The 26,796-nt window shown below is 39.2% G+C and overlaps 1 protein-coding gene across 3 annotated transcripts in view; it reads left to right on the plus strand.

The window, feature by feature from the left end:
- LOC144673586 (cold-inducible RNA-binding protein-like) overlaps positions 1-23,526 on the plus strand; it is a 45,764-nt gene extending 22,238 nt beyond the window's left edge. For 2 of the 3 annotated variants that reach the window (XR_013574386.1, XR_013574387.1), the window contains exons 10-12: positions 17,527-17,661; positions 18,179-18,420; positions 23,267-23,526. The gene's annotated coding sequence lies outside the window, so the exon portion shown is untranslated. The remainder of the gene's footprint in view (positions 1-17,526; positions 17,662-18,178; positions 18,421-23,266) is intronic. The other variant, XR_013574388.1, reaches the window with a different exon arrangement.
- Positions 23,527-26,796: the final 3,270 nt, after the last annotated feature.

The raw sequence follows: 26,796 nt of genomic DNA on the forward strand, positions 1-26,796 counted from the left end.
AACCCCAGGGGGAAACTTGAAGCAACTGCTGCAACTATTTTTAGGATTTGTATTTATTTCAAGATGCGTGCCTTGAATTCAGTAGTAATAAGACCATTGAGTCTTATAGGTTTCTTACAAAACTAAATTAAACCTTTACTAATAAAAAAAATAATTTTAAGCACGTTTACAAATTATTACTATGATAACTCCTAGCTCCGCTAGTTAATCTAACTCCAGTTACACCTCTGTTAAGGCAACAGTAAGACATAGATTTTAAAAGACCCAGGCAAAGTAACACTCAATACCCTGAACAGTCAAATTCAAAGTGATTTTTTTCTCAGCTTTAGTTCCTTATAGACAGCAGCTTGAAGTTTAGATGCTGGAAGCTTTTCACACCTGTGTTAGATCTTTGCCTGCCCTTGCACACAGCCTTCTCTCCTTTATACGTATTTTCCCCTTTGAATGCAGATTCCAATATTTTCACAATGTCTTTGGACTTTACCTCTCTAATAATAAAAATCTATCATAGTACCAATTTTACCAGTAATCTTTGGGGGAAAATAAACACTTTCTTAACTTCTGGCTAGGTGAAACATTTCGCCCCTTCTTTTGAATTCAAGCTACTCTAGTTTATTTTAAAATGCAAATTTTCCTTTTACACCTCACACCCTGCAACTTCCACCATGTTTACCTACTTAACATTTCAAACCTAGCTTATCTTCTGACACATCAAAGCCTTCAGACCAGCTGCCTTTAATTCAGTTAAGTCCTATACACATGCACATACACCCATAGACACAGACCCCACATTACTTTACAATAAATTCCAATAACATTATGAAAATTATTGTATCTTCCTGACATCCCCCTCCTTTTTTGAAAAAAATGAGCCGTCATAATTTAAAAAGATGGCTTCATTTTCTGAACCCATCTTACATTACCTCCTATACTTATGACGTGACTGCATTACCAGGTGCCTGCATTAACAGAACAATATATATACAAATCCTTGGTATCAACTGAAAGCATTCCAGTCCAGTGTCTAGGTTTTAAATGTCCAATTTTCCCTTTAAGCTTCAAACCCTTGACAGTGCATCTGCAATCAAATTTTCCTACCCAGCCACATCTATCATTTGTAGATTAAATGGTTGCAGTAATAAATTCCACCTGAATAGCCTTGCATTTCTGTCTCAGAATTTGTCCAGAAACTTGAGGATTGCGGCTTGTATAAACAATTGTTTCTCACAAATGGTTTTGCAATATAAATTTCAGATTGCTGCAATGCTAACAGGAACCCCAGAGTTTCCTTTTCGATGGTTAAATATCTTCTCTGTTGCATATTCAAATTCCGTGAAAAATACCCTATCAGTTTTTCAATTTCAGTGTCATTACCTTCTAACAGAACGGCCCCAATGCCTAAGTTGGCTGTTGATGCAAGCAACATAAATTGCTTGGCATAATTGGGTACTGCTAAAACGGGTGTTGTAGTTAATACAGTTTCAAACTGTCATGTGCCTTCTCGTATTCCTGTGTCCATTGAAACTTCCTGTTCTTTTTTAATAGTTCAATCAATGGAGCAACCACACTACTAAAATTTGGTACAAATTTCTGATAAAACCCACTCATGCCCAGAAATCTCAAAACTTCGTTTTGTTGTAGGCAAGAGGAAATCTACAATAGCCTTGACTTTCACATCTCTTGGAGCCACCTTACCATGTCCAATGGTATGACCTAGATAGGTAACTTGCACTTTTGCAAATTCACTTTTAGCCAAGCTCACCGCCAAATTAGCTTCCTGTAATCGAGTAAATAGTTCTTTGATGTTGTAAATGCTCCTCCCACATCTGACTGAAAACTATCAAGTTGTCAATATACGCAGCACAATTGCCCAGACCTGCAATTACTTTGTCTTTGAAATGTTGCAGATGCATTTTTCATGACTATAAACTGACATAGTCCATCTGGCATCACAAAAGCCAATATCTCCTTTGCTCCCTCCAATAACGGTACTTGCCAATATCCTCTTAGCAAGTCAATCTTTGTGATAAATTTTGATTATCCCACTTTCTAATACAATCTTCTAACCATGGTATCGGATATGAATCTGCTTTTGTTACTGCATTCACCTTCGATAATCCACACACAGTCTGTGTTCTACCAGTTTTGGTACCAGCACAGTAGGCGAACTCCAGTTACTGCAACTAGACTCAATATCATTTTAAAGCATGAATTCAATTTCTTCCTGTATTTGTGATAACTTTGTCGATTTAATCTATAAGGATGCAACTTTATCGAAAATGAAACTCCTACACATACATCGTGTATAGCTAAATTTTTCCATCTTAGCTTATTCCCACAAATATCTTTGTGTGACCTCAATAGCTTCCCCAAATCACTTTGACACTTGTCTGGAAGGTAACTCAATGTTATATTTAAAATTTCAAGTACCCCATCATTGTCCAATTTAATTAGAGGAAAATCAATTTTGAATCCTTCATCTCTATCTTCCTCATTATGTACCATGACTAATACCTCCTTTTGGCCCCTCTTCCCTGTCAAAGTACTTTTTAAGCATATTTACATGACACGTCCTCTGCTTTTTTCTATAATATTTATTAAATAATTTCCTTCTCTCAATTTCTTTTCAATCCTGTAAGGCCCATCTAAGCCTTGCCTTTGATGAGTCACCTTATACTGGTAACAAAGCTAGCACTTTCTCCCCAGCAAGAAAACTATGAGCTCTATCTTTCCTGTCTGCCTTCACTTTCATTACTTGCTGTGATATCTTTAAATGTTCCTTAACCAACTCGCATGCTCTGTCCATTCACTCTCTGAAGTTTGATACATAATCCAGGAGACTAGTTTCTGAATTTTGACCTACCAATTTCTCGTGAATAAATTTCAGTGGTCCCCTTACCTCATGACCATAAACTAGTTCAAAAGAACTAAAACCAGTCGATGCATTAGGAGCGTCCCTAATACCAAATAACAAGAATGAAATTCCCCAACCCAATCTTCTGGATAATCCTGACTATACACCCTCATCATAGTTTTTAAAATTTGATACCATCTTTTCAAAGCCCCTTATGACTCAGGATGATGAGGTGTTGACTTAATTTGTTTACCCCAAAATTGTTCATGGCTGTGACATGAAATTTGAACCCTGATCTGATTGTATTTCTTTAGGTAAACCATATCTTGTAAAAAAAAATAATAATTTGTCAACTCTTCCACTGTTTTCTTTATTGTAATATTTCTCAAAGGTATTGCTTCAGGAAACCTGGTAGACACATCCATTATTGTCTGTAAGTACTAATTTCTACTTTTAGTCTTGGGGAGGGGCCCTACACAATTAATCATAACCCAATAAAAGGTTCTTCAAATGCTGGAATGGGAATTAAAGTGCCAGCTTAATCACTGCTTATGGTTTCCCTATCACCTGACATGTGTAACATGTTATGCAGAATTTGCCTACATCCCTATGCAATCCAGGCCAATAAAAATATTTTTCTATTTTCGTCTGTGTCTTTCTAATTCCTAAATGTTCCCCCATTGGAATTTGATGAGCTAGCCCCAGAATCTCATTTCTATATCCAAATGGTATTACCATCTGATGCACCTCCCTCTAGTTTTTATTTGCTAAAACATGATACAGCCTCCATTTTCTCATTAAAACGTTACATTTAATATAATAACATTCTGGAATACATTTTGGCTCTCTTCCTAAGTAAGCTGCCTGATGTAATTGTTTTATTTGTGTATCCTTTTTCTGTAACTCCAAAACTGCCTTGAGTTAAACACCTCAGCTACATTGTCTTCCAGTCTTTCTTCCTGAATAATCTTATTAAACACAGTCAGCTAATTGGATTTCCACACCTCTCTATCTTTTAATTTTCTGTTCTTTCAACCTATGAGTCTGTGACCTTGTTATCACACAATCTGGACACAATTCAGGATGCGCTCTCTGCAACACTCTGTTGAAAACATTTATGCAGGCTGCTCAGCTACCATAGGCAACACCCACATCTGGGACCCAGCTATATCATTACCCAGAATAAATTGAACCCCTGCAATGGGCAATTTTTCCACCAGTGCAACAATCACCTCACCTGTTTTCCACTTACTCTTTAAATTTACCTTCAGAATGGAATAGGTTTATCATCTCCATGAACCCCTGTACCTGCAGTACTTCCTCTGATCAACAAATATCACTCCTACAACATTAAGGATTGACTAGCCCCTATGTCTCTTAAAATTTTAACATCTTTACTTACTCCACCCTGTGCACATGGGAAGAATTTCCTTCACATACAAAATTTTTAAACATTTCTGCAATCTGCTCCTCAGAACACATTCCCACTTCTTTACCTATCACTGATTCTCCTTGTTTTACCTCTACATAAACCACTGGTTTTTCCTGTACCTAAACCTCAGAACCCACAGTACTTTTATTTCTAGTACTTTTTTTGCACCCCTATAATTCCAACAGAATTTCCCTGTAATTTCCAACGCGCTGACTTCCTGTGTCCAACTTTATTACAATGAAACTGTTTTCAGGTGTCACCTCTACCCTCAGCACCTTTTTTATTCTGAGAAAAAACTTCCTGGGAATTTCCACCTACTCCTCTTCCCTGACTACTCACCTTCCTTTCACCTTTCCACTTTCTATCTTTCTCTGATTTAAAATGGTTTAGCTCTCTGAACAAAAGCATCAGCTACCTCTGCTGCTTGTCTTACCATTTCAACCCTCTTCCTCCACATGAGTTTTCACTACCGAAGGAATTGAATCTTTAAATTCTTCCAAAAGAATTACCTCTCTAAGAGCTGCATATCTTGTCTCTATCTTTAATTCCCGCATTCACCAGCCAGAATTACTTTGTTTTACTTTCTCAAATTCAATATAATACACTATCAACACCCCTTCGACCTTTTTGTTTATGATATCTTTTGCAATTTCTCCTTTGCTTCCACCTATCACTGGCCTTCTATCCAGCTTCACCTGTCCCACCCCCCTTAAACAGTATATATTTCACCACATTTTTACTACTTTAGTTCTGAAGAAGAGCCATACGGACTTGAAACGTTAACTCTGTCTTTCTCTCCACAGAAGCTGTCAGACCTGAGTTTTTCCAGCAATTTTTGTTTTTGTTTCAGATTTCTAGCATCTATGGTATTTTGCTTTTATCAATATAAGTTTGTTTAGGCTGTTTTCTCACATTCCTAAATTTCTGACTGTATGCCTCAGGAACCAACTCAACTCGTATGTATTCAAAATAGTCTTTTTTTAACCACATAATAGTTCACCAACATTTCTTCTGCCAATGAAGCATAAATCTCTCCTCTACCCACCAATCTGGATTATAACAACAATGTCCAGTTTTACTGTGGCTGTTTCATCTGTTTAGCTATCTTCTCAAATGAAATAAAAGATGCTTCAACACCTCTTTACTCAAGCTTTGGAAGAGCTTGTACAAATTTAAACATCTCTCCACTGGGTTCTGATCTGGAAATAAGTCCTCCCTGACCTACTGACACTTTTTTAACCTCCAGCATTTTAAGTTGGAATTCTCTCATCCTCTCTTTTTTCTCTTTCCTCCTTTTCTAACCTTGCCGTTTCTAATTCCCTTTCCTGTTTTCTTTCTCGCTCCTGCCTTTCTTCCTGTTCCCTTTTGAAGTGCTTTTTCTTTTTTTCTGCTGCCTCTACTTCCAATTTTTTCATTTGCAACTGAATTTAAGCCCATTCCCATGACCCATCCCTTGGAGAATTCGATCTCTTGGGTATTCCTTCCAATTTTAAATGCTGTGCTATACCTTCAATTATGTCTGATTTCTTTACCCCTGCAGGTAATCCCAATTGTAACTGGTCTGTCAATTTCATTAACTTCACTTTATTTACCTTTTGTAAACCAGTCAAACTCCCAGACAAGTCTTAGCAACTATCAAAGCCATTTTACAGTCTCTCCATTTCAAAAAAAAACTTCTCACCACCTCCTGAATTCAAAGTGCTTCTCGCATTCGTAACCTTAAGAATCACCAACTCCAAACTAATCGAGGAATATCATATATATCCCACAAAGAGCCCCCAATGTTGTTATGGCACAGTGGATGGTAAATGCTGAGCTGTTCAAATCCCAGAGGGAAATTTGAAACAACTGCCACAACTATTTTCACAGTTTGTATTTATTTCAAGATGCATGCCTTGAATTCAGTAGTAATAAGACCACCAAGTCTTATAGGTTTCTTACAAAACTAAATTAAACCTTTATTAATTAAAAAAAAATGATTGTAAGCACGTACATAGGTTTACAAATTACTACTATAATAACTCCTAGCTCCCCTAGTTAATCTTACTCCCAGTTACATCTCCGTTAAGGCAACAGTAAGACAGATTTTAAAAGACCTAGGCAAAGTAGTACTCAATACCCTGAACAGTCAAATTCAAAGTGAGTTTTTCTCCGCTTCAGTTCCTTGTAGACAGCAGCTTGAGACTTAAATGCTGGAGGCTTTTCACACTTGTGTTAGACCTTTGAATGCCTGCTCTTGCACACAGCCTTCTTTTTACATATTTTCCCCTTTGAATGCAGATTCCCATTTTTTCACAATGTCTTTGGACTTTACCCCCCCCCCCCCCCAATAATAAAAATCTATCATAGTATCAATTTTGCCAGTAATATTTGGGAAAAAGAAACACTGTTTCTTAACTTCTGGCTAGTTGAAACATTTCACCCTCTCTTGAATTCAAGCTTCTCTAGTTTATTTAAAAATGATCATTTTCCTTTCACACCTCACATCCTGCAACTTCCACCACATTTACCTACTTGACATTTCAAACCTAGCTTATCTTATACATCAAAGCCTTCAGACCAGCTGCCTTTAACTCAATTAAGTCCCACACACATGCACACAGATCCCATAGACAGACCCCACGATTACTCTACAATAAATTCCAATAACATGAAAATGATATCTTCCTGACAATAGCCACTAGATTTTTGTTTCTTTGTAAAACTAATAGCAGATCAGGAGTGTGGATGATTGGAACAAACTTTTATTTGATGATGAGGAATTTAGTCTACCAAATTTTCCATCTTGGATTGTGCATTGCAGGTTGTGCTAAGCAGTCTGATGTGATCATATAAATCAACAAACTACATGGGTGAGCTACTTAATTTTGCCAGTTTGAACAATTAACTGTTGATGGAGAGGAGGAAACAATTTGTTACATTCTAAAAGTATTCACTGTGCACATATTGATGAGAACTTCTTCCGCCATCTGCTTCACATATGATTCAATAAAACATGCTCAGCAAGAAAATGGGTCAAACCTCGAGCCTCATGAGAATTTTTAAAAAATGGAGTCACTGTTCGCACATTTGGCTGGAGAAAAGCAAGAATCCATATTTGTTTTTGTTTCCCCCAATTCGGAAAACATTGGGGTAAATTGCACATTTTCATTAATACTCTATGCAAGCACTAATTTTACACAACCCAAGTATTTAAGCATCTGTATGACTCAGTACTACTCTGTGCAGCCACTATATGGTAAGACTTTTAGCTGTTACATGATCTTTGGATTAGTCATGCCTTTAGGATTAGGAAACCTTGCTGAGAAATGGATTGTGCCTAGTGCCACCGTTATTAGAATGGTGTCAGCATGTGTTATTTTGAATAAAGTAACACACTGCAGCAAGCAGTTATTTAAAATGTGTATATATTTATAGCAAAACAACAAAAGGTTAAAGCTTTTAACAATCTGACACAGGATTTGTCAAAAAAAACTGGCCATCTGATTGGAAAGCAGATTGGAAATCTAAGATATTCATTGACTGGATTTCAAATCTCAAGAGAGATTATGTTGCTGTTAGATGATCACAGAGGAATGTAGTGTAATCCTCTATCAGCCAGTAAAATCAATACTGATATTCATTATGCCTAATCACATGGAACTGAAGTAGGCCGTGTGCCACACAAGCAAAAGAACAGAAATGGAAAACAGTAAATAGACCATGGAAAAAGATGAAGTCACTAATTCTAAATGCCCTATATATAGTGAACTGAAGTGTACTCCAAGGTGAGCCAACTGTTCATGTGTTTCATGCTGCATCCATTCATTTTATTTAAATTGTATTTTTATGCATTATAAAGACCATTAAGTGTAATATTGTAATATTTGTTCACTCATTTGTAGAATTTGTTTACATAGCCTCATGGCTAGTTGGCGACAAATAATGGAAGACATTTGAGAGCGCAAGATAGATAAAATGAGAAAAGCTTACACTCCCACTAGCTCATCTTTCCAGAAAAATCATAAAACCCTCCCAACTCCATCATGGTATCCAACTGTTTCTTAAATGTTCTAAGGTTTGTGGCTCTTACCCTTTCTAAAAGTTTGTCATTTTATGTGCAATTAAACTGGTTGACTTTGGTCCTAAATTTATCTCAGCAGTTTGAACCCATGCTCCCATGCCTTAATCTCTTGTTTTAGGTAGTGTTCAGGATCAATTTTGTATCAGTTCCTAACTTTTATGTGACTATATGCTTGTCAGTTGCCTTCTTTCTAGGCTGCAGCATACAATTCCATCCCTATTTCCTCACAATTCAGCCCTCATGGATCTTCCAGTTGCCTCGAGAGCTTAAATGACATTGTTATCTCTGATTAGACTCGGACATTGCACAACTCTTCTTACATGGACCTGTTGCCTTCTATCCTTTATTGCCAATTTTTGAGCATTAAGCTTAAATATTAGTCTTTCATACAGAACTTTGTCAAATGCTTTTTAGAGATCAAATACACCACATCATGGGGCTTTCCATAGACCATTTGAATCTTACTTCCTCCAAATAAATTCAGCAGTTGGTCAAGTTCTTTGATTGCTATTTACTATACTACATGCAGATAATCAAGTTTATAGTTGATTCCATTATTTTACTTGATATTGATATGACGAATGATCCTGTAGTTGCCTGTGTCTGCTTTTGTCTCTTTTGAAAACTGGTATCACATCAACTAGTTTTAACCTAGCATAATCTCCAGTGTTGAACAATTCCCTCGTAGTAAAGTTCAGTGTGTCATTGAATCATATCCCTTGCCTGTCTTATACTGTCACACAATTACTACCCTTCTCTATATTTGTTTTGAAACCCATCTGGAATTTAAAATTTTTTTATACAAATTAATTCTACTTAGATTAATGTTATTTAGCATGACAAATTATTTGTTCCCTAATGAAAACTTGGAGGATATATTCATTGTGTATTAACTATATAATGCCCCATCAGCCTCATTTTGAGATCCTTGTCTCTTCTCCAGCTGTGTTCTTACTATTACGATGTTGAAGAGGTTCTTTACTGTTATGCTTTCCACCTACATCTATGCTTTTGTTTGCCCTTCTGCCCACTATCTTAATACATTTTTGTATGTATTCAAATCTATACCCGCTAATGCTGGAATGAGTTCATCTCGCATTCTAGCATTATGCATTGAAGAGGTATACCACTTGCTCTTTATTGATGTATTGTTAAACAATGCTTCCAGCCAACAGTTTATTTAAGTTCTCTCATTTCTTCAATCTATGTGCTCCCTAGTTCTCAATTTCTGAAGTCCAGTTCATACTGAATTTGAGCTTTTTGTGGTTGTTATTACCTTCCTGCATGTTATCTGGGTCAATTATCACTAAGCCAGGAAATGCATTGCCTCTAGTTGCTTCCTGGCTTCAGTGGGTCATAAAATATGTTTAGTAACTGACTCCATGCTGCACCAACTCCCGATTCGGAGCCATGTGTGTAGTCCCAGTTTTTTGTTTGATTAATTGAAGCCCCCAATAAAATAACTTTTATCTTAGCACATACCCATCTTGATCTTCATTTGTGTGTGCTCTCGTTTCATTCTGATCTGGCAATCTGTAGTTGTCATCTATGCCAAATTTTTAGCTGCAAGCCAACTGTCAGCATATATTGGAAAATTGTGGGTGTGCTGCCTCCAATTTTGTCTATTGAAATCTGTGGATGGAAAATTACAGTTGTTTTTGCACATGTGCTGGCTGTGGACATGGTTTCTTGTCACAGCCATGTACTCTTATGTTATTAACCCTGTAGTGTTAGCTTTAAAAATATCCAACCTGAATAGCAAAATTGTGTAACCATCCATCTCCCAAGAGATTTTAATTTAATTTCCTCAGTACCCCTGATCCATAGAGTAACATTGCTGCCCTTCTTGGGTGCTGAACCATGTGTTTTCTATTATCATTACATTGGACTTTGGGTCAGCTAGGTTTTTGATACTCCTATAACAGCTTCCCTTCTGCTATTACAGCCTCAGTTCAGGCATTGAAATTCTAAAGCTTTTCATTTGTGTGCATCTTGTAGATCTTCCTCTCCTCTTCTGGCATCTGATGATTATTTCTACTTTGATCAGTTTCGTTCAACACTATAGTGAACACCACCTTTATCAAACATTAATAATGTAACAGATCATTACTTTGCATCCTAAGTTTGTGATATTTGCATACAACGCTTTAAGGCTGCTGCCTATCTTGTTCCTGACGCTTCAGTAAACTAACTTTTTCATCAATATATACTGATACAACTTCAGTTACTTAAGTGATGATCTCATATGTAGAATTCTTACAGTACGTATGTTTTAAGTCCATAACAGTTTGCATCAGCAAACAAGCTTTAATTGTAGCATATATCCCCAGGTGCTTTGTGAAGTTGGAAGAGGTGGGGGGAAATAAATGCAAAAGTTAAAGGAACAATTTTGGAACAAAAAAACTTGGTTGAAAAGTTGATGGAGAAGATGAGTTTTGCAAAGGTTTATAAAGGTGGTGAAGCAGATTTTAGCAAAGGAGTTATAGAAGGTGGTGGCGTGTATGGTAGGCTAGAGGTAGAAGTGAAGGATATGTGGAGTTGGAATATTGTAGAGATGAGGCAAAACCATGAAAATATTTTTGAGGGTGGTGATTTTTATGCATTTAAGGACATAAAGTCAGTGATGATAGGGATCATTGAGTCATAGTACAGCATGATTTACAGGCAGCTGAGTTGGAATTTGTGGAGGCTGGAATATAGAATGTCAGCAAAAAGGACAGGAAATATTGAACCAGGAGGTGGCAAAAGCGCATGGGTAAGGGTTTATGTGAGAATGAGGTAGTGACAAGCTGAGCAGTGTTGCAGTCATAGCAGTGACGTTTCTTGATGGATAAAGACCTGGGGTGCAGTTTGGTGGTACTTGAGTGGCACAGGAAATCATTGGGAGTTGATGCTAGTGGAGCTGAGTATAATCCAGAGGTTAAAGCTGTGGCTTTGATCTTCTTGATTGTTTATTCGGTGGAAATTTTGATTCATCCATGACTTGATTGGTCAGTCTGTGCACTTGAGTGGTCAAGGGAAGCCGCAGAGGGGGGAGTTACGGAGGAACTGGATGTTCTCAGCAAACACATGGAAGCTGATGCTGTAGCAGTAGATGATGTCCTCAAGGGACAGCGTACAGATGAAGACTGAGAAATGACATCCATGTGGAACTAGAGATGTCTGTATGAGGATGAGATGAGATGCATTGGGTGTGCTTAGACATGTCATGCTTTCCCCATCATACAATGTATTTTACTCACTGGGGAATACAATTGGAAATCTATGTGCATGCAATATTGATCATTTCACTTACAAGGTATTAAATTTGCGATCTCCTGGTGATCAATTAATAGGATCAGCTGTCATCTGTGTGTGTCACTGGTTTGAGTTTGCACTCCACGCAATATACAGGGATGAAAGATTTCCACTGTTGGTGGATTCCCGACATTTTTGAATTCTGCCATTTTAAATATATCTCGAACCTCTAGTCCAAACAGTGCTGAACAATTGAAAGTGTAAGTGGCAGAGTGAGAAAATAATGCAGAGTTGTGATTGGAGGAACGGCAAGTGTGGGAGAGACAATCTGAGGAGCTGCTCCTCCAATCACAGATTTTGTATCCCTCGCTCGCTGCTCCAACTCCTCCAATCACAGGTTCTTTCCCACTCTTGCTGTTCCTCCAGAGACAGAATCTGTAATTGGAGGTCAAGGAGCAGCTATTCTGGCCAGTCCTGCTGCTGCCATGCAAGGGACATTTGGCTGCACTTCAACCAACTGCTGGATGATGAATCCAATGCATTTGACATTCATCGGGAGGCTGAGGAGAAGAAGCAGAAAATGAAAAAAGAGTGAGGAGGGGACCAGAAACCCAGAGTGCAAGCTGGGAGTTGGGCAGAATCAGCCTCGTTGTGTTCAAAATTATAAAGTGAGGGATGATATGGGAATATTGGATTAGGCGACGTTCATTCCCATGGCATTAAATCAAGCTGACACTTGAATTTGTTGATTCTTGACTGCAGCATATTTCCACTGAATCAGCCAAGATCAGCCAGTTCAGAGATAAGCAATTGAACCTGGGCACTTCCTGATTTGAGACTACTGGATAGGTTGCTAGGTTTTTTGGGATCTTGACTGCTACCTTTTAAGTAAATATCCCTGTTGTGGTGTTGAGTAGGGAGGCGAAGAGAAATGATTAACCATGCAGAAATTCATTTGGGTTTGTAACTAGTTCACATAAACTGCTAATGTCTGCCTGATTTCTGTTTCATTGCATCAAATTGTTGGAATTTGAGATGAATCTGATCCTAGTTTATTATTGTAAATTGGGAATTGTATTTAGAATCCAAATTTGAGCGAATACCAAGTAACTAAGGAAGAATAGTATCCTAAACTCCTTGACTGGGATTGAATCACCTTTTTTTTTCATAGGTGATGAACAGACTTTTCAGATGTTAGCCTTAGTTTAAGGATGGTGACATTGTCTCCCCTTACTGAAGCTTCCTTGCCCATGATGTGCATAATCCAACAAAGGTCATGTTCTGTTGTTAGTTGTTAGTTTTTTTAAAATTCATTTATGGGATGTGGGCGTTGCTGGCTAGGCCAGCATTTATTGCCCATCCCTAATTGCCCTTGAGAAGGTGGTGGTGAGCAGCCTTCTTGAGCTGCTACACTTGCTGTGGTGCAGGTACACCACAGTGCTGTTAGGGAGGGAGTTCCTGGATTTTGACCCAGCGACAGTGAAGGAACAGCGATATATTTCCAAGTCAGGATGATGAGTGGCTTGGAGGAGAACTTCCAAGTGGTGATGTACCTATGTAAGTGCTGCCCCTGCCCTTCTAGATGGTAGTGGCCGTGGGATTGGAAGGTGCTGTCTAAGGAGCCTTGGTGAGTTTCTGCATTGCATCTTGTAGATGGTACACACTGCTGCCACTGGTCATCGGTGGTGGAGGGAGTGAATGTTTGTGGACAGGGTGCCAATCTAGCAGGCTGCTTTGTCCTAGATGGTGGCAAGCTCCTTGAATGTTGTTGGAGCTGCACTCATCCAGGCAAGTGGAGAGTATTCCATCACACTCCTGACTTGTGCCTTGTAAATGGTGGACGGGCTTTGGGGATAAATTACTCGCCGCAGGATTCCTAGCCTCTGGCCTGCCCTTGTTTGTAGCCACAGTATTTATATGGCTAGTCCAGTTCAGTTTCTGGTCAATGGTGACTCCCAGGATGTTGATAGTGGGGGATTCAGCGATGGTAATGCCATTGAATGTCATGGGGCAATGGTTAGACACTCTGGTTGGAGATGGTCATTGCCTGGCACTTGTGTGACACGAATGTTACTTGCCACTTGTCAGCCCAAGCCTGGATATTGTCCAAGTCTTGCTGCCTTTGGACGTGTTTCAGTATCTGAGGAGTCGCGAATGGTGCTGAACATTGTGCAATCATCAGTGAACATCCCACTTCTGACCTTATGATGGAAGGAAGGTCTTTGATGAAGCAGCTAAAGATGGTTGGGCAGAGGGCACTACCCTGAGGGGCTCCTGCAGTGATGTCCTAGAACTGAGATGACTGTGTTCCAACAACCACAGCCACCTTCCTTTGTGCTGGGTATGACTCCAACCAGGGGAGAGTTTTCCCCCTGATTCCCATTGACTCCAGTTTTGTATATACTAACTGAATGAAAAGCTGAAACGTTGAAATGCTGAGGTCACTTTGGTGATTTTATACAAATGCATTGGTTCATGTTCTTGACAGCAATAAAAGGTAAACAAAGGGAAAATAATGTTTTTACCCACATGAAGTCTAATAATTCCACCCATTTGAAGTGGCCTAGAAATATTTGCATTTCACTTCAGGCCATAAGTGCTACAATTTTCCAACCCATCATGCTGCAGTGACTTTGCCACTTTGCACTATAATGTATGCGTGATTCCTTGTGTCTCAATTTTTTCAGAGCATTTTGTCTTCAGCCACCCTCTTCCCTGTGTGTAATTCCAGCCTTGCTGCATTGCGCACATGAGATAATACTGTGGATTTTAGAAACTTGTCAGGCTGTCTCAATTGTTTAACAATTGATTAAAAAGATGATATACTCATTTACAATAGTGCACTTCTAAGATGGTTAGTCCACTATCTCTGGGTAAACTTGCACCTCTTGGTGGCAGTTGCAAAATGTGTATGTCCATAGGCAGAACCTAAAAGGCAAAACTAAATTAAAGAAATGAGTTCAAGCAGAAAATTATGGAAATATACAACTGGTTTATCAATGTCTAAAATTGAAAACGGTTTAATGCATCAGGTTGGAACACTTCCCTGATTCTGGTTACCATGCTTTGAAAGGAAGATGCATGTATTGGAAAGGGTGTAAAGAAAAGCAACAAGAATAATCCCAGAGCGATTATTAAAATCAGTTTGACTCATTTTAGTAGCACTCCCACCTCCAGTCAGAATGTTGTCTGATCATACCCCAATATTGACTCACGCATTTACTAGCCAGATATCCAAGATAACAAGGGACTGATGTTATGTCAAATGTTCCCTATTTCAAATATTATTAAATCAAAGCTCTTTTCAGGTGATAAAAGATACCACTATATGAAGATCAGGGAATTTGTCTCCTGTGTATCATTCCCCCTTGTATCACGACAATAAAAATATGACCTCATTTGTTTTAATGTTAATGGGACCTTTGTGCACACATACAATTGTGACTACATTTCAAAACAAGTAATCCATTGTATGTAAAATACTTAAGGTAAAACGCTACGTAAGTGCAAAATAGTTCTGAATTTAGTACCATGTAAATTTAAAATCATTCTTGGAAATCATCTTTATTTGAATCATAAAAGCATTTGAAATGATCAAACTCGATGAGGTAATGGATCAGATACATCCATTCAAAGGATGATTTGAAATCCTAGGAATAAATTTGATGGGAAAAATTACCTTTCTAGCTTTTGACTTCCTTGTTTATGACCTTTCTTGGTAACATGATAAAGTACAACAAGTGTTAAATTTTATTCCCAGCATTTTACCTTTTCTTATTTTACACTCTACTGAATTCTAGTATACAGTTAAAGCCAAGGTAGTGCGTGAAATTACTTCACTTCAGTTGAATAAATCCTCAACTGACTCATTGTTATTGCTAGAAAGCACGGTTGAAACCCAAAAAGCAAATTGTATTTAAATAGTGACTTAAACTTGCACAGCATTTCAAAGTGCTTCATGTTTAATTAGTACTTTGGGCACTAAATAAATAGCCAGGTTCTGAAATTGGAGGAAATGAAAGTTAATATCCTGGAAGAATGAGAAATTGGGCTAATTCATCTGAATATAACTTTTAATTGCAGATGGTTTCAGTTTGAAGATATTCACCATTTTATTCTGTAGCCCTAGGTAATGTAGAACAGAATCTTGCAGTACAGAAAGAGGCCATTCAGCCCATCATGTTTGCCAGTGCTCTGAATCAATTATTGCTGGTCTTTGCCCACACCCCTAAAAAAAAATTCTCCTTTCCAAGTATTTATACAGTTCCTTTTTGAAAGTTACGATTGAATCTGCTTCCGCCATCTTTCCAGACTTTGCATTCCAGATCATAACTTACATTTCCAAAAAATTCTCATTTTCTCCTTAGATTTTTTTTTGCCATCCTGAATTGTTTCTCCCAATTTACTCTACCAAAGCCTCTTGCAGGAAGGTAAATAAGTTTTCATTTTTGGATGGATGGGAGAACTTAAAAAAAATAGCAATATTGTTATTAAAACATGAATTGGGCTTTAAACTGCTGCCATGGAATTGTTTTTATGTTCTTTCAATTTTTTCCTCATCTGTTGTACCTCTGACAGGCAGAGACTTCATTTCTGCAGCTGTTGGCTGCCTTCTGTCACCAGACACAAGCAGCCATTTTCTAGGCAATGAATGTCAGCAGGCTGTTCGGTCAGTGGGAGGGTTAACATTGTCTAATCCTGCCTTCATTGTCCATGCATTGGACTCGCTGTGCTTTTTAGGCTGTTTGGGTGAGCTGGAGCTAAGCTTGTATGTACTACTAATTGCATCTGGACCTTACAGGTGCTTGTCCAGCAGTGAAGGTGGATACTCGCCTTGCTGCTGGTGGGTGAAGACTACTGCTTCGTAACCTGGTCTGGAGTGGTTTTTTCTCTCCTCCCTTCTTTCTTTGCCCCGCCCCTCAACTTACTTCCTCTGCCACCTTTTCTCCATCCACCTCCATTGTTATTTTAGTTTGTAATTTACTCCTCTCTATTCCGCTTGTACATTTGTATTTCCGATCTTGTTTTCCATTTGCTTCCTTGAACAGGACGTCTCCTATTAATTTGAAGCTATTCTAAATATCTGGTCATGTTTTTTTTTCTTGAACACTTATTTCCACCTTGCATAATTCAGGTGATTTGGATGATTTGTTTTAGTACAAACGCTGAATAGTCAGGGTTAGATTGTAATTGAAAGTTGAGAAAGCAAGTGAACCTGTAAATAGAGTTCTCAACTGGAGGCGTTCCCAAAGGTTTGATTATCTGATGTATTGTCATGCCTGATCACATGACTTCTACGAAAATTGCATTTAGCTTCTAAACGTTGAGTCCCCTGTAGTTGAGTTTTTTTGCTTGTAGCTTCACACCAGCAGCAATTGAGAAAAATTCCAAGAACCAAGAGGTAGTCATAAATAAGTGAAGAGGGAAAAAATGAAAATGGAAGAGCTTTGATCTCACCACTAAATCCTTGAAATTGTGGTAGCTGTAAAGTGCTACTGTTGACCTTGGTATGCCTGGGCTGGTGAGGGGTAGTATAGGGGGAGGGATCAGTTCTGCCAGGAGGCATATGTATGCGTACCAGATATAGGCATGACTCAGCTGCAGTATTCTGTGCAGTTCAGTACACACTGCTTGTGCTGATGTGAAAAATAAGCATCAGTGTGGCATAGGATGACTCCAGGTCCCAATAAGATCACACCCAATGATCACACTTGGAGAAGAGGTAAAAATGGAGAAGTGTTCAATTAATTTGGAAGTGACATAAGCTAAGAGGAATTATTTTGATTTCTTCTTGCCGTGCAGTAAGACTCAAAAATACTTTAGAACTAAAGGATCAAATACATGCATTCTGCTTTCAAAGATTAAGCTTAAATTATGGATAATACTGAAGATCTGCTTGCAGTTCATAATGGATAATATTTCTTTTTGGTTTTCTAACAGATCAGAATAGCCATTTGAGGTTGTGTTGGCTGTGGTCATTTCGAAAGAAAGATGAACAAGCAAAATAATTCAGGGTTACCCTCATACCTGGAAAATAACAGCATCACAAAAATAAACAACAACCTGCTTCCCAAGGTAGTGTAAGAATTAGAAAACCTAGCATTTCTCCTAGCAACCTAGCAATTTACCAACATAAAGTCTGTTCTTGATTTATTGTAGTTTAATTCAAATTATTGAATAATTTTGATTTCTAGCACTAAATTGCCACTTTGTTATTTAGATTGCTTGTTTTGAAGCATTGGATATTTTGGAATTATCAGGAGTTTAAATTATCAGGAGTAATTTGAATGTATTTTAAAATAAACCAATTTTCGTCAACTGCTTAGTTAAATTCTCCTTCATTTTAATGTACCTAAAGGAAAAGATTATATGCTGCTATTTAGAGAAGAAAAGGGGAATTCTGGACTCATAGACAATATTTGTCCCTGAACCAACATTGCTAAAACAGATCATTTATCTCATTTTAGCTGCCATGTTTGACTACATTACCACAGTGACCACACCAAGTGGTGATGTCCTGAGGATTTGAAAGGTGCTATATAAATGCAAGCTTACTGTTTTAATATTTCTTATGTGTTGTGACTGATTGCAGGTTAATAAGAAAGGGCCCCTGGCAATTTTTGAAAACCACCAATCTTTTTTAATTAAATATTTGTGATGGAATTTTATGCCATGAAACTGGATGATGAGGAAAATACCCTGAAGAACTGAAAAAAATGAATCTAACTATAATCAACAGTGCAAAGTTCAATAGCTTGCATTTGTTTGATCTTCTGGTGAAGGATACAATGATATGTGCTGATGATTTTAATGGGGACAAATGATTTCTGTATGGTAAGCATACTTGCACATTTTTATTTTCACTTTGTTCTCTATTTTCACCTGCATTACAGATGTGATTTGTGCTCATTTTTCAAATCAGTAGTTCATAGAAAATAGGAGCAGGAGTGTAGGTCATTCGGTCCTTCGAGCCTGCTCTGCCATTCAATATGATTATGGCTGATCCTCTATCTCAACTCCCCATACCCCTTGACACCTTTAGAGTCCAGAAATCTATCTATTTCCTCCTCAAATATATTCAGTGACGTGGCCTCCACAGCCTCTGTGTTAGATAATTCCATAGGTTCACCACCCTCAGAGTGAAGAAGTTTCTCTTCATCCCAGTACTAAATGACCTACCCCTTACCCTGAGACTGTGACCCCTTGTTCTAGACCCCCCAGCCAGAGGAAATATCATCCCTGCATCCAGCCTGTCCATCACTATCAAAATTTTTATGTTTCAATGAGATCTCCTCGTATTCTTCTAAACCCCTGTGAATTCAGGCCTAGTCGACCTAATCTCTCTCCATATGATAATCCTGCCAGCCCAGGAATCAGCCTGGTGAACCTTCACTGCACTCCCTCTGTGGCAAGTATATCCTTTCTTAGGTAAGACGACTAAAACTGCACAGGTGTGTCTTCACCAAGACTCTGTACAGCTGCAGTAAGACATCCTTACTCCTGTACTCCAGTCTCTTGCAATGAAGGCCAATTTACCATTTGCCTTCTTAACTGCTTGCTGCACCTGAATGCTTGCTTTCAGTGATTGGTGTACAAGGACACGCAGGTCCCTTTGTACATCAACATTTCCCAATCTTATCACCATTTAAATAATACTCTGCCGTTCTGTTTTTCCTACCGAAGTGGATAACTTCATACTTATCCACGTTGTACTGCATCTGCCAGGTATTTGCCCACTCACTCAACCTGTCTAAATCGCCTTGAAGCCTCTTAACACCCTCCTCATTGCTCACATTCCCACCAAGTTTCGTGTCATCAGCAAGCTTGGAAACATTACATTTGGTTCCTTCATCCAAATCATTGATACACATTGGGAATAGCTGGGGCCCAAGCACTAATCGCTGCAGTACCCCATTAGTCACCACCTGCCACTCTGAAAAAGACCCACATATTTCTACCCTGTTACCTGTCTGGCCAACCAATTCTCAATCCATGCCAATATATTATCCCCAATCCCATGTGCTTTAATTTTACACACTAACCTCTTATGTAGGACTTCATCAATAAAGCTTTCTGAAAACCCAAATACACCACATCCACTGGTTCTCCTTATCTATTCTGCTAGTTGCATCCTCAAAGAATTCAAGTAGGTTTGTCAAACATGATTTCCCTTTCATAAATCCATGTTGACTTTGTCTAATCCCATTGATATTTTCTAAGTGTTATCACATCCTCTATACTAGACTCTAGCATTTTCCCTACTACTGAGGTTAGGCTAACCAGTCTGCAATTGCTGTTTTCTCTCCCCCCTCCTTTTTCAAATAGTGGGGTCACATTTGCTGCCTCCAATCTGCCAGGACAGTTCCCAGAATCTACAGAATTTACCAACTCATCCACTATTTCCATGGTCACCTCTTTTAGTACCCTGGGATGTAGATCATCGGGCTATGGAGATTTATCGGCTTTCAGTCCCATTAATTTCTCTAGCACTATTGTTTTAGTAATACTAATTTTCATAATTCCTCCTCGTTTGGTTCCCTAGTATTTCTGGGAAGTTATTTGTGTCTTTCTCTGTGAAGACAGAACTAAAGTAGCCGTTTAATTGCTCTGCTGCGATTTCCTTGTTTTAAATTCATAGTTTCTTTTAAGATTTAGGACCCTAGTTTCAGATTGGACTACTTCACTTTGCATCCTAATGAAGAATTCTATCATGTTATGGTCATTGTTCCGTAAAGGACCCCACACAACAAGATTATTAATTAAACCCTTCTCATTGCACAGTACCAAATCTAGGATAGCCTGTTCCCTAGTCAGTTCCTCAACATAGTGTCTAAAAAAAACCATCGTATACACTCCAGGAATTCATTCACCACAGTATTATTGCTAATTTGGTTTGCTCAGTCTATATGTAGATTAAAGTCACCCATGATTACTGTAGCACCATTGTTACATGCATCTCTAATTTCCTGTTTAATGCCATCCTCTACCCTATCACTACTGTTTGAAGGCCTATAGACAACTCCCACTAATGTTTTCCACCCTTTGTTGCTTCTTAGCTCTAACCAGACTGATACTACATCTAGATTTTCTGAGCAAATATCCTCCCCCTTTCTATCGCACAGATTTCATCCTTAACTAGCAACACCACGACACCTCCTTTTCCTTTTTGCCTGTCCTTCCTAAATATCAAGTACCCTTGGATATTCAGTTCCCAGCCTTGATCACCCTGCAGCCATGTCTCCATAATCGCAATCATATCGTACCCGTTTACATTTATTTGAGCTGTTAATTTGTCTACCTTATTGTGAATGCTCTGTACATTCAGATACAGTGCCTTTAGATTTGCTTTCTACTTTTCTGTCTTTCATTCCTATCTTTGTTTCCCTCTCTTGTGTCTGCCCGCACAGGTTCCCATCCCCCTGCCAATCTAGTTTAAATCCTCCCCCACAGTACTAGCGAATACCCCTGTGAGGATATTGGTCCCAGTCTTGCTGGGGTGCAACCCATCCTGCTTGTACAGGCCCCATCATTCCCTCAGAATCAGTTCCAATGCCTCAGGAATCTAAATTTGTCGCTCCTACACCATTTCTCCAGCCACGCATTTATCTGGTCTATTCTCCTATTCCTGATCTCACTAACACATGGCACTGTGAGTAATCCTGAGATTACTACCTTTTGAGGACCTGCTGTTCAATTTATTTCCTAGCCCCCTATATTCTGCTTTCAGGACCTCATCCCTCTTTTTACGTATGTTGTTGGTATCGATATGGACCACAACTTCTGGCTGTTCATCCTCCCCCTTCAGAATGTCCTGAAGCCACTCAGTGATATTCTTGACCCTGGTACCAAGGAGGCAACGTACCACCCTAGTGTCACGTCTGCAGCCGTAGAAACGTCTACCTGTTCCCCTTACGATAGAACCCCCTATCACTATTGCTTTCCCACTCTCTTCTCCTTTCCCCCCTCCCCCGGCAGCTGAGCCACTCCTGGTGCCACGGACTTGGCTTTTGCTGCATTCCCCTGAGAAACCATCTTCCCCAGCAGTATCCAGAACAGAAAATTTGTTGGAGAGGGCGATGGACCCAGGGGACTCCTGCACTACCTGCCTAGTGCTTTTAGTCTGCCTGGCGGTCACCCATTCCCTTTCTGCCTGTGCACTCTTTATCCGCGGTGTGACCACCTCACTGTATGTGCTATCCCACAAAGATCTCATCCTTGTGGATGCTCCACAGTGATTCTAGGTGCAGACCCAGCTCCGAAATACTGATTTCTAGTGTCTGCAGCTGGAGACACTTCCTGCACACATGGTCGCCCAGGACACTGGAAGTGTCCCTGACTTACCACATCGCACAGGAGTAGCATTCCACTTGGTTGAGCTCCCCTGCCATGACTTAGTCTTAAATTACTCCCTTTACTTTTACTACCTCTAGTTTAGAGAATATTAAGGACAGAAGAAATATTTACCAGGTCGTACTTACAAAGGCTGCTGTTCTTCTTACTGAGGAAAGGTAGAAAATGAAAGGATCACCTCTCTTCAGCGAACTCCCTGTCTCACCAAACTCCAACTGAAGCACTCTAATGCAGCCCAAAGCAACACTCCAGTGCAGACAAAAGCAGCACTGTAGATGGCTTGCTTTTATGCTGTATGAATCTAGCTTCTAAAAACCTATTTAAGCAAGTTAACTAATTTACTAGCTGCAGCTGCAAGCAGAGCCTGCAAACCCTTATTTTAAAGCCGGACTAAAGCTTGCCTTCTCCCAACACCAAAGAGCAAATTTTAGTCCGTTGCTAAATTAAAGAAAGATCACTTTAGATAGAAATTCACCCTTAAAAGTCTCTCACCAAACTCCAACTGAAGCACTCTAATGCAGCCCAAAGCTGCACTGCAGTGCAGACCTCCTGTTTGACCCAGACTCATCCAGTCCTACCATTTTGTTGGTTTTTATTTAAACAAGAAAAAATGAAGACTGAAGACATTCATTGCATTTTGCGATGCCACTGGCAGTGCCCTTTGTAAGGACCGTAGACTGAATCCATGGTGTCATTGTCACCCACCTATAAACTTTTATATTATTCTTGTCATGGAAAGTGAATGTTGATGAATAGAGTGAGCTCCAGTTGCCCAGAAGCCTTAGAGAAGCGAAAAAGCAGGTTGACACCAAAGATGTAGATTGTCCTGCCACCATAGTATCATAGAAGTGGAGCCTCTTCCAGGGCAATTTTCTGTTTCTCCTGCCACCCACCCCACTGCACCTTCCCCACTCTCCACTACCTTGGTTGTTTACATGTTCTATATCTTGTAAATGTCTTTAATTTCTTTCTTCAGGTCTCCTGCTGTCTGTTATAATATCGTACGTAAAGCTATCATTCTTTTTGTGGCTTTCCCTTCTCACTTTATTCTGTTCGTTTTTAAATGCTGTTCTTCTAATATTTTCCAGTCTTGACAGTCTACAACTGAATTATTAACTTATATGTTTTCTCCAGATGTTTCTGATTTCTAACATCTGCAGTTTTTGCTTTGTCAAAGTTTTGTTCCAAAAATTTACAATAAATTTAACTGTTAATTAATCCTGTCCTGAAGCAGTGTTTTATTTTTGGCTCCATTGTTGTCAATGAAGTATTTTTCTTTATTGTAATTATACATAATTTTTTTAAAATATCATTCTTGTATATTTTCCAGGGGGGGGAATTCTGCTGATCCACTGTTTTTCAAAAAGAATGAGGTTGAAGGATTATTTTTTTTCCTTTGGCAAAGGTCAGATTGAGCCGAATATTTATGCACGGATTACCAGCTATATCTCCTGGATCAAAAGCAGGAAAAGAAAATCATGTACTTTTGCAAGTTACTGAAGACTGTCCGATTAAAAGGGATATGTTAGCAGTGGGGGAACCTTTTCCTGCCTGTTTTTGAATATACAAAATAAATGTTTGTGTTATATACATTGTAAGTGTTTATCCATTTTTGTTTTATGATTCTTAACTCTAGTAGATAAACTATTTCTCCATAAATCCATTTGAATCAGTAAACAGGGTCTCAGATTCTGACCTCAATCAAAGTCAAACCCATATTTTTAGTACTTAGTACTTGCAATTTGGCTATTTCTCTGGTCAGTGCAACGCTGCCTTAATAGTCTTTTGCCACACTTTATTTAATACACAAGACTAGAGTCTGGTGTAGAGATGTGAGTCTGGACCATTTGCTGTGCAATCAAAAACTCCAGTTATAAAGCAACATGTTGAGGCCATGGACTTCCGTGCTGCAGAATGTTTACTGGGAATGTGGCTAGGGCTACGCACTCTTGTATACGCACACATATCTAAGGTTACAAAATACAAAAACATTGAAGCCGTTCTTGATTAGAAACTAAAACCATGCAAGAGTTATTGCAGTCAACTTGGCTTAGTGGTCACACTCCATCCTATGAGTCAGTGCTCATGGATTTAAGTCCTGTTCCACAGACTTGAGCACAAAATCTAGAATTACATTTATTGCAGTACTCAGGAGAGTCATACGGAGTCGTACCTTGTGGGAGGTAGTTTGAGGCCCTAATGAGTGTTCAAGTGGAGGTAAAAGAGCTTGCAGCATTATTCAAAAAGTTGGGGCATTTTCCAAGTATCTGAGCCAACGTGTATTATCAATGAACATGACCAAAAGAGATGCACCTTGTTTCGAGTCATTGCCATGTACAAATGGTCTGCCATATTTGCCTATCTAAGACCAATAACTATACTTCAAAAGTAACTCATTGACTGTGAAGCACTTTGTGATGTTCTCAAAGTGCAGAAAATTTGAAAAAACACTTAATGAGGCACTGTTTACTGAAATGTTTTAGGAAAATATTTTTGGCTTTTGCAGGCAGACAATTAGGGCAGAGGTTTACGTCCCACAGGCGGGTGTGCACCCAGTCCGAACGGGTGTAAAATCACAAGATGATGTTGGGCAAGTGTCCTGATGTCATCGCACGATATTTTGCTTGGTGGGCGCACGCTGCAGTTGGAAGTGCGCCCACGGGCAATTAAGCCCATTAATGGCGCAATTGTCTTTTTTGGCCCATCCAACCTTCCGATTGGCGGACGGGTGAGTCGGCCAGGTGGGCTTTACATTTTTGATGAAACCTCATCCAAGGGTGGCATGAAATCTCCGTTAGGAAATAAAATAAAAAATATCTGGGGACAGCATCTTTGAGGCATGCTTGGTTGTGGCGCATAGACTTTTTTTTTGCAGCTGTCTTGTGCTTTATTTTATCTGCAGTTCCCTGAGGCAGCTGTCTGTCTTCAGGGAGCTCTCTCGAAGCACTCGGCTGCACCCGCCATGATGTCATCGCCCGCTCTCTTCCCACCCCTACCCCTGCAGCACTGAGCTTTCCAGCATGTGTTTCACTGGCTGGCCATTAATTGGCCAGCCAGCATGCCCCCGACCGCTCCTGGGACTGCTGATGGCGCGCACCCAACAAGGAAAAGGTTCAGGCCTTAAAATCACTTCAGGCCACACCTTTAAAGTCACTTGCCTGTGGTGATCATGCCAAAGGCACTTCATACATCTGTTAATCCGTGAGGACCATGTTAGCTGTTCATCAGTATCACATGAAGTATGTTTTGCCTTGGGAAATATATATATCCACAATGCTTGAATAATTGGTAGTATACTAATGTATATATCAAAGAGGTGAGCCCTGACATTTTTTCCTAGACTATAAAATTTAAGCTGCTTTAGCCTTTTTCATGTCTGAACCTCTTTAAACTTGGGATAGTTACTTGCATGCATGTTCCTTCTGTGTCCTGTTGAATCCTGAGTTGAATTCCAAGCTCCATATGCATTCCATTAAGGCCACAAAATTCCACTTCTGTAATATTACTCCCTTGCTCAAGCTTTGCCCTTCCCATCACTGGTGGTAACGTATCCATAATATCCATACTTTCATTAACTCTTCCAAAGCTACCTCCCTGGTCTTCCCAGCTCGAGCCTAACACTAACATATCCAAAACTCTTCCGATCCAAGTTGTGTTGGACAGATTCCCATTGCTGTATCAGCCTGTCCTTGCTGCCTTATACTGCCTGTTGCACTGAATTCAAAATGATTTACAAATCACTCAGATTTCACCCTATTTCCTCCAAACCAATAATCATTAAGATTGTAGCTTCTAATACATTTCCTTTTTCCATGACATTTCTTTTAGAGGAAGATTCTTTAGCAACCTTGCTGTTAAATCCCTGATATCCAGCTGATGAAGTAGACTAGAAGCTAATCTTTGCACAGTTTTAGATTTACTCAGTGAAACATTACAAGCGTATAGCCCTTAATTACTCCTGTATTCTGGTGTCAAGAAGTGTCTCTTTATACTCTTTTTAGTAAAAATCAATAAATTAAACAAAAATCAATGAATGAGATGGGGTGACAGCCCTGCTGGGGCACTGTAACTAAAACAAAAACATGAAAGGAAATAGCCAATTAAACTAAAATATTTCCAGGGGTAGTGTCTCTTTATATGTGCTCAAGTATTCATCCAATCAATGCCCCTCGCCTGTATATACTTTATACAATTGACATTGTTACTATTCATTGTTTCACTTCTCTTCCCAACCTAAAACTCTTCCTCAACCGTGATTTTGCCATTTCCCGTAACTCTTCTACTTCTGCTAAGTTTCTGGGGTCTCCTGTGTGAAGCTCCATGTGATGTTTTATCGCATTAAAGATACAAGCTCTGAAATTCCACTCTTCTAGGCATAACACTGCTGCAATCTGGTTGAGTGGAGGAGGAATTTGGAACAGGACTCGTTATATTGGATTCCCGTATTGTAAAATTCTGTCAGAATTGGGACAGGCCCTTCTTGTACCCGCACTCTCATGCGGATATCAGAGGAAAAGACGGGGCTCGTGACCTCGTAATCTGTCAGCACTCCTGAAAGTTTCACCTCCTTTAGCCTCCACATTATGTATGCCTGCCCTGGCGCAAAAGAAGCATATGATTATGCTAAGACCTGATCCTGGTGGAAGTTATTATTTCAAAGTGTGGAATTATTTCAAAGGTTGGTATTCCATTAGCAACCAATCACAGAGGAATTGCGTCATTGTAAATGTAGCATCTTTGAAATTGAGATCTTTTGAAATATTTCTACTGGCCTTCAGCTTGGTCAATTAGTTCACTAACAACATGCCTAGATGCTCCAGCAAAGTATTCTTTACTCCTCCACCCTCACCCTCATTCTCC

Source organism: Cetorhinus maximus, unplaced genomic scaffold (assembly GCF_964194155.1).
Source record: "Cetorhinus maximus unplaced genomic scaffold, sCetMax3.hap1.1 HAP1_SCAFFOLD_390, whole genome shotgun sequence".
Lineage (NCBI taxonomy): Eukaryota > Metazoa > Chordata > Chondrichthyes > Lamniformes > Cetorhinidae > Cetorhinus > Cetorhinus maximus.